We start from the raw sequence: 12,400 nt of genomic DNA, 5'->3' as shown, positions 1-12,400 counted from the left end.
TTATTTGTTTATACATTCCAGATTATTCCATACTTATTTTTTTTATACATTCCAGATTATTCCATACTTATTTGTTTATACATTCCAGATTATTCCATACTTATTTTTTATACAGTCCAGATTATTCCATACTTAGTTTTTTTTATACATTCCAGATTATTCCATACTTATTTTTTTATATACATTCCAGATTATTCCATACCTATTTTTTTAGACATTCCAGATTATTCCATACTTATTTTTTTATACATTCCAGATTATTCCATACTTATTTTTTTATACATTGCAGATTATTCCATACTTATTTGTTTATACATTCCAGATTATTCCATACTTATTTTTTTTATACATTCCAGATTATTCCATACTTATTTTTTTTATACATTCCAGATTATTCCATACTTATTTTTTTATACATTCCAGATTATTCCATACTTATTTTTTTATACATTCCAGATTATTCCATACTTATTTTTTTTTATACATTCCAGATTATTCCATACTTATTTTTTGTAGACATTCCAGATTATTCCATACCTATTTTTTTTAGACATTCCAGATTATTCCATACTTATTTTTTTATACATTCCAGATTATTCCATACTTATTTTTTTATATATTCCAGATTATTCCATACTTATTTTTTTATACATTCCAGATTATTCCATACTTATTTTTTTATACATTCCAGATTATTCCATACTTATTTTTTTATACATTCCAGATTATTCCATACTTATTTTTTTTATACATTCCAGATTATTCCATACTTATTTTTTTTATACATTCCAGATTATTCCATACTTATTTTTTTATACATTCCAGATTATTCCATACTTATTTTTTTATACATTCCAGATTATTCCATACTTATTTTTTTTATACATTCCAGATTATTCCATACTTATTTTTTTTATACATTTCAGATTATTCCATACTTATTTTTTTATACATTCCAGATTATTCCATACTTATTTTTTTATATACATTCCAGATTATTCCATACCTATTTTTTTAGACATTCCAGATTATTCCATACTTATTTTTTTATACATTCCAGATTATTCCATACTTATTTTTTTATACATTGCAGATTATTCCATACTTATTTGTTTATACATTCCAGATTATTCCATACTTATTTTTTTTATACATTCCAGATTATTCCATACTTATTTCTTTATACATTCCAGATTATTCCATACTTATTTTTTTATACATTCCAGATTATTCCATACTTATTTTTTTATACATTCCAGATTATTCCATACTTATTTTTTTTTATACATTCCAGATTATGCCATACTTATTTTTTTTTATACATTCCAGATTATTCCATACTTATTTTTTTATACATTCCAGATTATTCCATACTTATTTTTTTACACATTCCAGATTATTCCATACTTATTTTTTTATACATTCCAGATTATTCCATACTTATTTTTTTATACATTCCAGATTATTCCAATTTTTTTTTTTTATACATTCCAGATTATTCCATACTTATTTTTTTTATACATTCCAGATTATTCCATACTTATTTTTTTTATACATTCCAGATTATTCCATACTTATTTTTTGTAGACATTCCAGATTATTCCATACCTATTTTTTTTATACATTCCAGATTATTCCATACTTATTTTTTTATACATTCCAGATTATTCCATACTTATTTTTTTATATATTCCAGATTATTCCATACTTATTTTTTTATACATTCCAGATTATTCCATACTTATTTTTTTATACATTCCAGATTATTCCATACTTATTTTTTTATACATTCCAGATTATTCCATACTTATTTTTTTTATACATTCCAGATTATTCCATACTTATTTTTTTTATACATTCCAGATTATTCCATACTTATTTTTTTATACATTCCAGATTATTCCATACTTATTTTTTTATACATTCCAGATTATTCCATACTTATTTTTTTTATACATTCCAGATTATTCCATACTTATTTTTTTTATACATTCCAGATTATTCCATACTTATTTTTTATACATTCCAGATTATTCCATACTTATCTTTTTATACATTCCAGATTATTCCATACTTATTTTTTTATACATTCCAGATTATTCCATACTTATTTTTTTATACATTCCAGATTATTCCATACTTATTTTTTTATACATTCCAGATTATTCCATACTTATTTTTTTTATACATTCCAGATTATTCCATACTTATTTTTTTTATACATTCCAGATTATTCCATACTTATTTTTTTATACATTCCAGATTATTCCATACTTATTTTTTTATACATTCCAGATTATTCCATACTTATTTTTTTTATACATTCCAGATTATTCCATACTTATTTTTTTTATACATTCCAGATTATTCCATACTTATTTTTTATACATTCCAGATTATTCCATACTTATCTTTTTATACATTCCAGATTATTCCATACTTATTTTTTTATACATTCCAGATTATTCCATACTTATTTTTTTATACATTCCAGATTATTCCATACTTATTTTTTTATACATTCCAGATTATTCCATACTTATTTTTTATACATTCCAGATTATTCCATACTTATTTTTTTTTATACATTCTAGATTATTCCATACTTATTTTTTTATACATTTCAGATTATTCCATACTTATTTTTTTATACATTCCAGATTATTCCATACTTATTTTTTTATATACATTCCAGATTATTCCATACCTATTTTTTTAGACATTCCAGATTATTCCATACTTATTTTTTTATACATTCCAGATTATTCCATACTTATTTTTTTATACATTGCAGATTATTCCATACTTATTTGTTTATACATTCCAGATTATTCCATACTTATTTTTTTTATACATTCCAGATTATTCCATACTTATTTTTTTTATACATTCCAGATTATTCCATACTTATTTTTTTATACATTCCAGATTATTCCATACTTATTTTTTTATACATTCCAGATTATTCCATACTTATTTTTTTTATACATTCCAGATTATGCCATACTTATTTTTTTTTATACATTCCAGATTATTCCATACTTATTTTTTTATACATTCCAGATTATTCCATACTTATTTTTTTACACATTCCAGATTATTCCATACTTATTTTTTTATACATTCCAGATTATTCCATACTTATTTTTTTATACATTCCAGATTATTCCATACTTATTTTTTTTATACATTCCAGATTATTCCATACTTATTTTTTTTATACATTCCAGATTATTCCATACTTATTTTTTTTATACATTCCAGATTATTCCATACTTATTTTTTGTAGACATTCCAGATTATTCCATACCTATTTTTTTTAGACATTCCAGATTATTCCATACTTATTTTTTTATACATTCCAGATTATTCCATACTTATTTTTTTATATATTCCAGATTATTCCATACTTATTTTTTTATACATTCCAGATTATTCCATACTTATTTTTTTATACATTCCAGATTATTCCATACTTATTTTTTTATACATTCCAGATTATTCCATACTTATTTTTTTTATACATTCCAGATTATTCCATACTTATTTTTTTTATACATTCCAGATTATTCCATACTTATTTTTTTATACATTCCAGATTATTCCATACTTATTTTTTTATACATTCCAGATTATTCCATACTTATTTTTTTTATACATTCCAGATTATTCCATACTTATTTTTTTTATACATTCCAGATTATTCCATACTTATTTTTTATACATTCCAGATTATTCCATACTTATCTTTTTATACATTCCAGATTATTCCATACTTATTTTTTTATACATTCCAGATTATTCCATACTTATTTTTTTATACATTCCAGATTATTCCATACTTATTTTTTTATACATTCCAGATTATTCCATACTTATTTTTTATACATTCCAGATTATTCCATACTTATTTTTTTTTATACATTCTAGATTATTCCATACTTATTTTTTTATACATTTCAGATTATTCCATACTTATTTTTTTATACATTCCAGATTATTCCATACTTATTTTTTTATACATTCCAGATTATTCCATACTTATTTTTTTTTATACATTCCAGATTATTCCATACTTATTTTTTTATACATTCCAGATTATTCCATACTTATTTTTTTATACATTCCAGATTATTCCATTCTTATTTTTTTATACATTCCAGATTATTCCATACTTACTTTTTTTATACATTCCAGATTATTCCATACTTATTTTTTTATACATTCCAGATTATTCCATACTTTTTTTTTATATATTCCAGATTATTCCATACTTATTTTTTATACATTCCAGATTATTCCATACTTATTTTTTTTATACATTCCAGATTATTCCATACTTATTTTTTATACATTCCAGATTATTCCATACTTATTTTTTTTATATTCCAGATTATTCCATACTTATTTTTTTTATACATTCCAGATTATTCCATACTTATTTTTTATATATTCCAGATTATTCCATACTTATTTTTTTTATACATTCCAGATTATTCCATACTTATTTTTTATACATTCCAGATTATTCCATACTTATTTTTTATACATTCCAGATTATTCCATACTTATTTTTTTATACATTCCAGATTATTCCATACTTATCTTTTTATACATTCCAGATTATTCCATACTTATTTTTTATACATTCCAGATTAGTGAAATGTCTGCATGGCTATTAAAAAACACTTTGCAGACTACATCGATCGAGTCAAAATGTCAGATTTTACCTATGTCTATATTAGTTCATTTCCCGAAGTAGTTCATTTTCTTTAAAAAAAGAACGCATGATTCCAAGGACAATTATTTTTACCAATAGGTGTTTTGTTTGTTTCATGTCTATTTAAACTATTCAAACTACTATTCTATCGATATAACGCCAGACCTTGTTAAAAGATATTTTTAAAAATAACTAAATGAAAAAAAAATAACAAAAAGTAAACTCGGTCTCTTGAGAGTGTTATTTTATTAGTAGTAATTTAAGTGTCTAGAATAAGAATTAACATTGCCGTCGTAAGCTCTTCGTAATTTTCGAGTATATAACGAATAAAAACGTGTCTATGCATGATGTCCGATGATTTCGTTTTAATGTGCTTTCTAATTGCCACATATTTTTTAAAATGTCTATTTTATACCTTCTGTATGAAGATAAAATTCACAAGGAAAAAGAAACTGGCAGATGTTATCATTTTGTCTGCAAAGTTATAATTTTGTCTGCAAAGTTATCATTTTGTCTGCAAAGTTAGTCTTTTGTCAGCAAAGTTATAATTTTGTCTGCAAAGTTATCATTTTGTCTGCAAAGTTATCATTTGTCTGCAAAGTTATCATTTAGTCAGCAAATTATCATTTTGTCAGCAAAGTTATAATTTTGTCTGCAAAGTTATCATTTGTCTGCAAAGTTATCATTTTGTCAGCAAAGTTATCATTTTGTCTGCAAAGTTATCATTTTGTCTGCAAAGTTATCATTTTGCCTGCAAAGTTATCATTTTGTCAGCAAAGTTATCATTTTGTCTGCAAAGTTATAATTTGTCTGCAAAGTTATCATTTTGTCTGCAAAGTTATCATTTTATCAGCAAAGTTATCATTTTGTCTGCAAAGTTATCATTTTGTCAGCAAAGTTATCATTTTGTCTGCAAAGTTATCATTTTGTCAGCAAAGTTATCATTTTGCCTGCAAAGTTATCATTTTGTTTGCAAAGTTACCATTTTGTCAGCAAAGTTATCATTTTGTCACAAAAGTTATCATTTTGTCTGCAAAGTTATCATTTTGTCAGCAAAGTTATCATTTTGTCCGCAAAGTTATCATTTTGTCTGCAAAGTTATCATTTTGTCAGCAAAGTTATCATTTTTTCTGCAAATTTATCATTTTGTCAGCAAAGTTATCATTTTGTCAGCAAAGTTATCATTTTTTCTGCAAATTTATCATTTTGTCTGCAAAGTTATCATTTTGTCAGCAAAGTTATCATTTTGTCTGCAAATTATCATTTTGCCTGCAAAGTTATCATTTTGTCTGCAAAGTTACCATTTTGTCAGCAAAGTTATCATTTTGTCACAAAAGTTATCATTTTGTCTGCAAAGTTATCATTTTGTCAGCAAAGTTATCATTTTGTCTGCAAATTTATCATTTTGTCAGCAAAGTTATCATTTTGTATGCAAAGTTATCATTTTGTCAGCAAAGTTATCATTTTGTCAGCAAAGTTATAATTTTGTCAGCAAAGTTATCATTTTGTCTGCAAAGTTATCATTTTGTCAGCAAAGATAACATTTTGTCAGCAAAGTTATCATTTTGTATGCAAAGTTATCATTTTGTCAGCAAGGATAACATTTTATCAGCAAAGTTATCATTTTGTCTGCAAAGTTATCATTTTGTCTGCAAAGTTATAATTTTGTCAGCAAAGTTATCATTTTGTCTGCAAAGTTATCATTTTGTCAGCAAAGTTATCATTTTGTCTGCAAAGTTATCATTTTGTCAGCAAAGTTATCATTTTGTCTGCAAAGTTACCATTTTGTCTGCAAAGTTATCATTTTGTCAGCAAAGTTATCATTTTGTCACAAAAGTTATCATTTTGTCTGCAAAGTTATCATTTTGTCAGCAAAGTTATCATTTTGTCTGCAAAGTTATCATTTTGTCTGCAAAGTTATCATTTTGTCAGCAAAGTTATCAATTTGGCTGCAAAGTTATCATTTTGTCAGCAAAGTTATCATTTTGTCAGCAAAGTTATCATTTTGTCTGCAAAGTTATCATTTTGTCAGCAAAGATAACATTTTGTCAGCAAAGTTATCATTTTGTCTGCAAAGTTATCATTTTGTCTGCAAAGTTATCATTTTGTCAGCAAAGTCATCATTTTTTCTGCAAAGTTATCATTTTGTCAGCAAAGTTATCATTTTGTCTGCAAAGTTACCATTTTGTCTGCAAAGTTATCATTTTGTCAGCAAAGTTATCATTTTGTCACAAAAGTTATCATTTTGTCTGCAAAGTTATCATTTTGTCAGCAAAGTTATCATTTTGTCTGCAAAGTTATCATTTTGTCTGCAAAGTTATCATTTTGTCTGCAAAGTTATCATTTTGTCAGCAAAGTTATCAATTTGGCTGCAAAGTTATCATTTTGTCAGCAAAGTTATCATTTTGTCACAAAAGTTATCATTTTGTCTGCAAAGTTATCATTTTGTCAGCAAAGTTATCATTTTGTCTGCAAAGTTATCATTTTGTCTGCAAAGTTATCATTTTGTCTGCAAAGTTATCATTTTGTCAGCAAAGTTATCAATTTGGCTGCAAAGTTATCATTTTGTCAGCAAAGTTATCATTTTGTCAGCAAAGTTATCATTTTGTCAGCAAATTTATCATTTTGTCTGCAAAGTTATCATTTTGTCAGCAAAGATAACATTTTGTCAACAAAGTTATCATTTTGTCTGCAAAGTTATCATTTTGTCTGCAAAGATAACATTTTGTCAGCAAAGTTATCATTTTGTCTGCAAAGTTATCATTTTGTCTGCAAAGTTATAATTTTGTGTGCAAAGTTATCATTTTGTCTGCAAAGTTATCATTTTGTCAGCAAAGTCATCATTTTTTCTGCAAAGTTATCATTTTGTCAGCAAAGTTATCATTTTGTCTGCAAAGTGTTCATTTTGTCAGCAAAGTTATCATTTTGTCTGCAAAGTTATCATTTTGTCAGCAAAGTTATCATTTTGCCTGCAAAGTTATCATTTTGTCTGCAAAGTTACCATTTTGTCAGCAAAGTTATCATTTTGTCACAAAAGTTATCATTTTGTCTGCAAAGTTATCATTTTGTCAGCAAAGTTATCATTTTGTCCGCAAAGTTATCATTTTGTCTGCAAAGTTATCATTTTGTCAGCAAAGTTATCATTTTTTCTGCAAATTTATCATTTTGCCTGCAAAGTTATCATTTTGTCTGCAATGTTACCATTTTGTCAGCAAAGTTATCATTTTGTCACAAAAGTTATCATTTTGTCTGCAAAGTTATCATTTTGTCAGCAAAGTTATCATTTTGTCTGCAAATTTATCATTTTGTCAGCAAAGTTATCATTTGGTATGCAAAGTTATCATTTTGTCAGCAAAGTTATCATTTTGTCAGCAAAGTTATAATTTTGTCAGCAAAGTTATCATTTTGTCTGCAAAGTTATCATTTTGTCAGCAAAGATAACATTTTGTCAGCAAAGTTATCATTTTGTATGCAAAGTTATCATTTTGTCAGCAAAGATAACATTTTATCAGCAAAGTTATCATTTTGTGTGCAAAGTTATCATTTTGTCTGCAAAGTTATAATTTTGTCAGCAAAGTTATCATTTTGTCTGCAAAGTCATCATTTTGTCTGCAAAGTTATCATTTTGTCAGCAAAGTTATCAATTTGGCTGCAAAGTTATCATTTTGTCAGCAAAGTTATCATTTTGTCAGCAAAGTTATCATTTTGTCTGCAAAGTTATCATTTTGTCAGCAAAGATAACATTTTGTCAGCAAAGTTATCATTTTGTCTGCAAAGTTATCATTTTGTCAGCAAAGATAACATTTTGTCAGCAAAGTTATCATTTTGTCTGCAAAGTTATCATTTTGTCTGCAAAGTTATAATTTTGTGTGCAAAGTTATCATTTTGTCTGCAAAGTTATCATTTTGTCAGCAAAGTCATCATTTTTTCTGCAAAGTTATCATTTTGTCAGCAAAGTTATCATTTTGTCTGCAAAGTTTTCATTTTGTCAGCAAAGTTATCATTTTGTCTGCAAAGTTATCATTTTGTCTGCAAAGTTATCATTTTGTCAGCAAATACTATGAATCTGTTTAAAGCTCGCAGTGTTCAGCGTCTGCTAATTTCTTCCTTTTCACCTTTATCGTTTCCTTAACGGTTATTTTTATTGAATCAGCTAATTCGGTCTTCTTCTTCCTCTTCTTCTTCTTCTTTCTACTCCTCTTCTTCTTCCTGCTCATCTTCATCTTATCATTAAGTAAATAAATGGTTCCGTTTGTAAATTTCATCCAAATTCCAGAGTTTGACAGAAACATGCCCAAGTTTTACAAGATACACCTGAAGAAGGTCGATGGCTACATCGATCGAAACGTTGTAAAAATCACACTCAAGATGACAGCAGTAGTCCAAATAATACAATTATACACCTATTTGAACTTTGAGCCCAAAATGACACTAATTCCCTGAAGGTCACACTTCACTTGAACCCAGCCAAATTTTTTTCTCTCTCTCTCACTCTAAACCCTTTCTCACGCCTGAGGCTATTGTCTAGCTCTACAAATCTACTATCAAACCATGTAGGGGGTACTGTCGTCATATTTGGGCTGTTGAATCTCTGTACCATTTAAGGGTTTTCGATTAAGTGCTGAAAAATATCTGTAATTTGATTGACACCACGCTTTTTTCTTCTCTGCACCATCTCTTACAATCTTTTTTATAATACTATTATTAGACTTCTTTTATCAGAATTGCCTGATATATTCCCTATTTCCTTTGTTTCAGCTCGTTTGAGTCGTTGGTCTAGTCGTCTCCATCAATTCGCTGTTTTGATATCTCATTATAATACAGCTTCCTATCCCAGTAGCTTCTTTCCAAAAACTGCAACTCGTGTAACTCTCTTCCTGCTGACTGTTTTCCTCCTACCTATAACTTTGGCCTTTATAAAACTAAGGTCAATAGCCATTCCACTGTCTCCTTTACGATAATCGTATTCCTTTCTTGCTGGCTTGTTACATCAAGGGGCATCATGCTTTGTCTAGAGCGATTTCCATAAAAAATATATTATTACTTGATACTCTTTGGCGGCAAATAGTTTGTTATCTGTTTCCTATCATGTACCACCACCAACAAAAGTCATCTTAACGATTTTATAAGGTTTAAGGTAACTTGTAATGAAAAGTATAAAGCCAAGTACACATGAAATATTCCCCTTCGTTAACCTACAATGTTTGGCAAGATATTATTCCAGACAGAATATACAAACAGCGACATCAAAATCAATTACACTTGCCATCACTCAGGGGAACGCTATTTACAAAGAGAATGACTTATCCTATATCAAATCATGATAGTCTGACAGGAATAAAACATCAAGGATATCTATTTCATCTCTATTAAAGGCTGTACAATATACAATCATTTTGGCATATCGATTCTTATTAGATCTTGATGTTAAGTAACATTGAATTTGGTCAATACAAGATGGGTAACCATTTAGGAATATCAGACGCCGTATGCTTTGTCTAAAGAGATTTCTGTAAAAAAAAAAAAAAAAATGCGACATCTCCCTAACGAAAACTAACATCGTAATCTCTGACCGGGATATACATGTATGTGACTTGGGACGGCTTGTGAATTTAATATTCCCTAGGAACTTTCTCCGTCTTAGGGAGGAACTTCTCCTTTCATTGCTAGATCACTGAAGTTAAGCGATATTGAGTGTACACATTAGACATAATCACATTGCCACGCCAGTTCTCTTGAGATCACATGAGTTAAGTGACGTTGAACCTGATCGGTATTGAATGGGTGATAATTTGTAAATACCAGGTGCTGTATGTGGGATGATATCAATACCGCTCTACAAGAACTACAAAAGCCCAACAATATCATCTCCCTTAAGTAAGATATACACGAAACAGCTTGTGAATTTAATTTAAGAAAATTTTTTTATTACTTTTTCACCCCCAAACAAGGTACATTGCCACTTTGATGTAAGGGACTTAAGTTGTAGGAGTACTATGTAGGGAGTTGGGCAGCAAGATATCTGTTCACATTACACTTGAACTTCTGCATGTCAGTACAGTTGGGGAAGCAGGAAATCGGGAGAGAATTCCAAAGTCTAGCAGTTCTGGCGAAGAAGCTATTAAAGTAGAAGGCCTTCCTACATCTAGGGATTTTTACTGTATAGAGATGGGACTTTACTGCTTGTCGGGTTTGTTGGGGGTATTTTTGTTGAGGGGCACAAGGGCTTGTAGTTCGTCAGAGCATCCACCATTAAAATACTTGTAAAACAGGCAGAGGAATGCAACATTTCATCGATGGGACAGGGGCTGAAACTTAGATGATAGTTTGGTAACTTTCTTTTGGATCCTGTCCAGGAGCGAGAGACAAGTAGCAGATGCACCAGCCCCAATGTGACAACAGTACTCCATACATGGGCGAATGATGGCCTTATAGAGGTAAGCTGGCTCAACTCGTCCAGAGAAAATGTTGCATCAGGTACCAAGCAGGTGTTTGATTGGCTTAATGGATAATGTCACAGATTATATGATTGATCAATTACATTAATACAACTTAAAATGGTATCAATAAACAATTTTCATGCACCAATGAGTAAGATAGCAACTTGCATTCAATTTATCATATACAATCTATTGTATATAATAGGTATTATGTATCAGCATTAAATAACCTAAATAAAACCTATGCCGTATCTCATGTAACAAGAGCGTGGACACGTGTATGTAAATTCCGAGCCATATGTAAAATGACGTCACGGTAAGGAAAAAGAAAGACTATAAAAAGGAGAAGGAGCCCGTTCAAGAGGATGATCACACAAGAGACGCAACAACCGTAATGAGAAGTAACGAGTGGCAGAGGAGAATGAGTCAATACATATCGTTGTTACAATGAGAAAAAGCGAGTTGAAGTTCTTTCCTATTCTTTGTCTACTGTGCGACCGAGTCTGCAACGTGTGGGTCCCATGTAATTGTGTATTACGTTACACTGACAAACAAAACAAAATCTTTTTTTTTATTATTTCTTTATTTTATTTAATTTATTTTATTTTAACACCTTTAAGATGTTGCTTACTAATTTGTGCATCCATTCCTTTTTGCAGACTGTTATCCTCATCTTCGTAGTTGCTGTTGTTTCATCACATTTTGGCCAACTCATCCTCTGCCCTTCAAAAATACAATACCATTCAGTACGGACCCGATAATGGAAGACCAGGGAAGAACACAAAATTGGATTTATAAGGCCACGGTTCCAGGTGAGTAGTTTCAATCCTACCCAAGAAGGCTAAAGGATTAGTTGGTCAAAACGTACTGAAACAACAACTTTTTTTTTAATTACATTTTCACCCCAAACAAGGCACATTGCCACTTTGATGTAGGGGGCAACTATCAGGGACATAAGCTACAGGGGTACTATGTGGGGAGTTGAGCAGCAAGATGTCGGTTCACATTACACTGGAACTTCTGCATGTCAGTACAGTTGTGGAAGCAGGAACTCGGAAGGAAATTCTGGGAAAGAAACTACTGGAGTAGAAGGCTCTCTTACATCTAGGGATCTCTACTGTGAAGGGGTGGAATTTAGCTGTTTCTCGGGTTTGTCGACGGTATTTACGTCGAGGGGGTACAAGTGCTTGCAGTTCGTCGGAGCATTCACTGCTAAAGTACTTGTAGAACAGGCAAAGGG

General features: G+C 29.1%; 1 protein-coding gene across 2 annotated transcripts in view; it reads right to left on the bottom strand.

Annotated features, from left to right (window-relative positions):
* The window catches only part of LOC145245901 (VPS10 domain-containing receptor SorCS3-like), a 1,435,182-nt gene that overhangs the window by 771,634 nt on the left and 651,148 nt on the right, over positions 1-12,400 (bottom strand). The window lies entirely within an intron of this gene.

The sequence above is a fragment of the Euprymna scolopes genome, chromosome 23, assembly GCF_053919585.1.
Source record: "Euprymna scolopes isolate OS-2025 chromosome 23, ASM5391958v1, whole genome shotgun sequence".
Classification (NCBI taxonomy): Eukaryota; Metazoa; Mollusca; class Cephalopoda; order Sepiida; family Sepiolidae; genus Euprymna; species Euprymna scolopes.
Note: the sequence above shows the minus strand (reverse complement) of the source record. Positions and strands in the feature narration are given on the sequence as shown.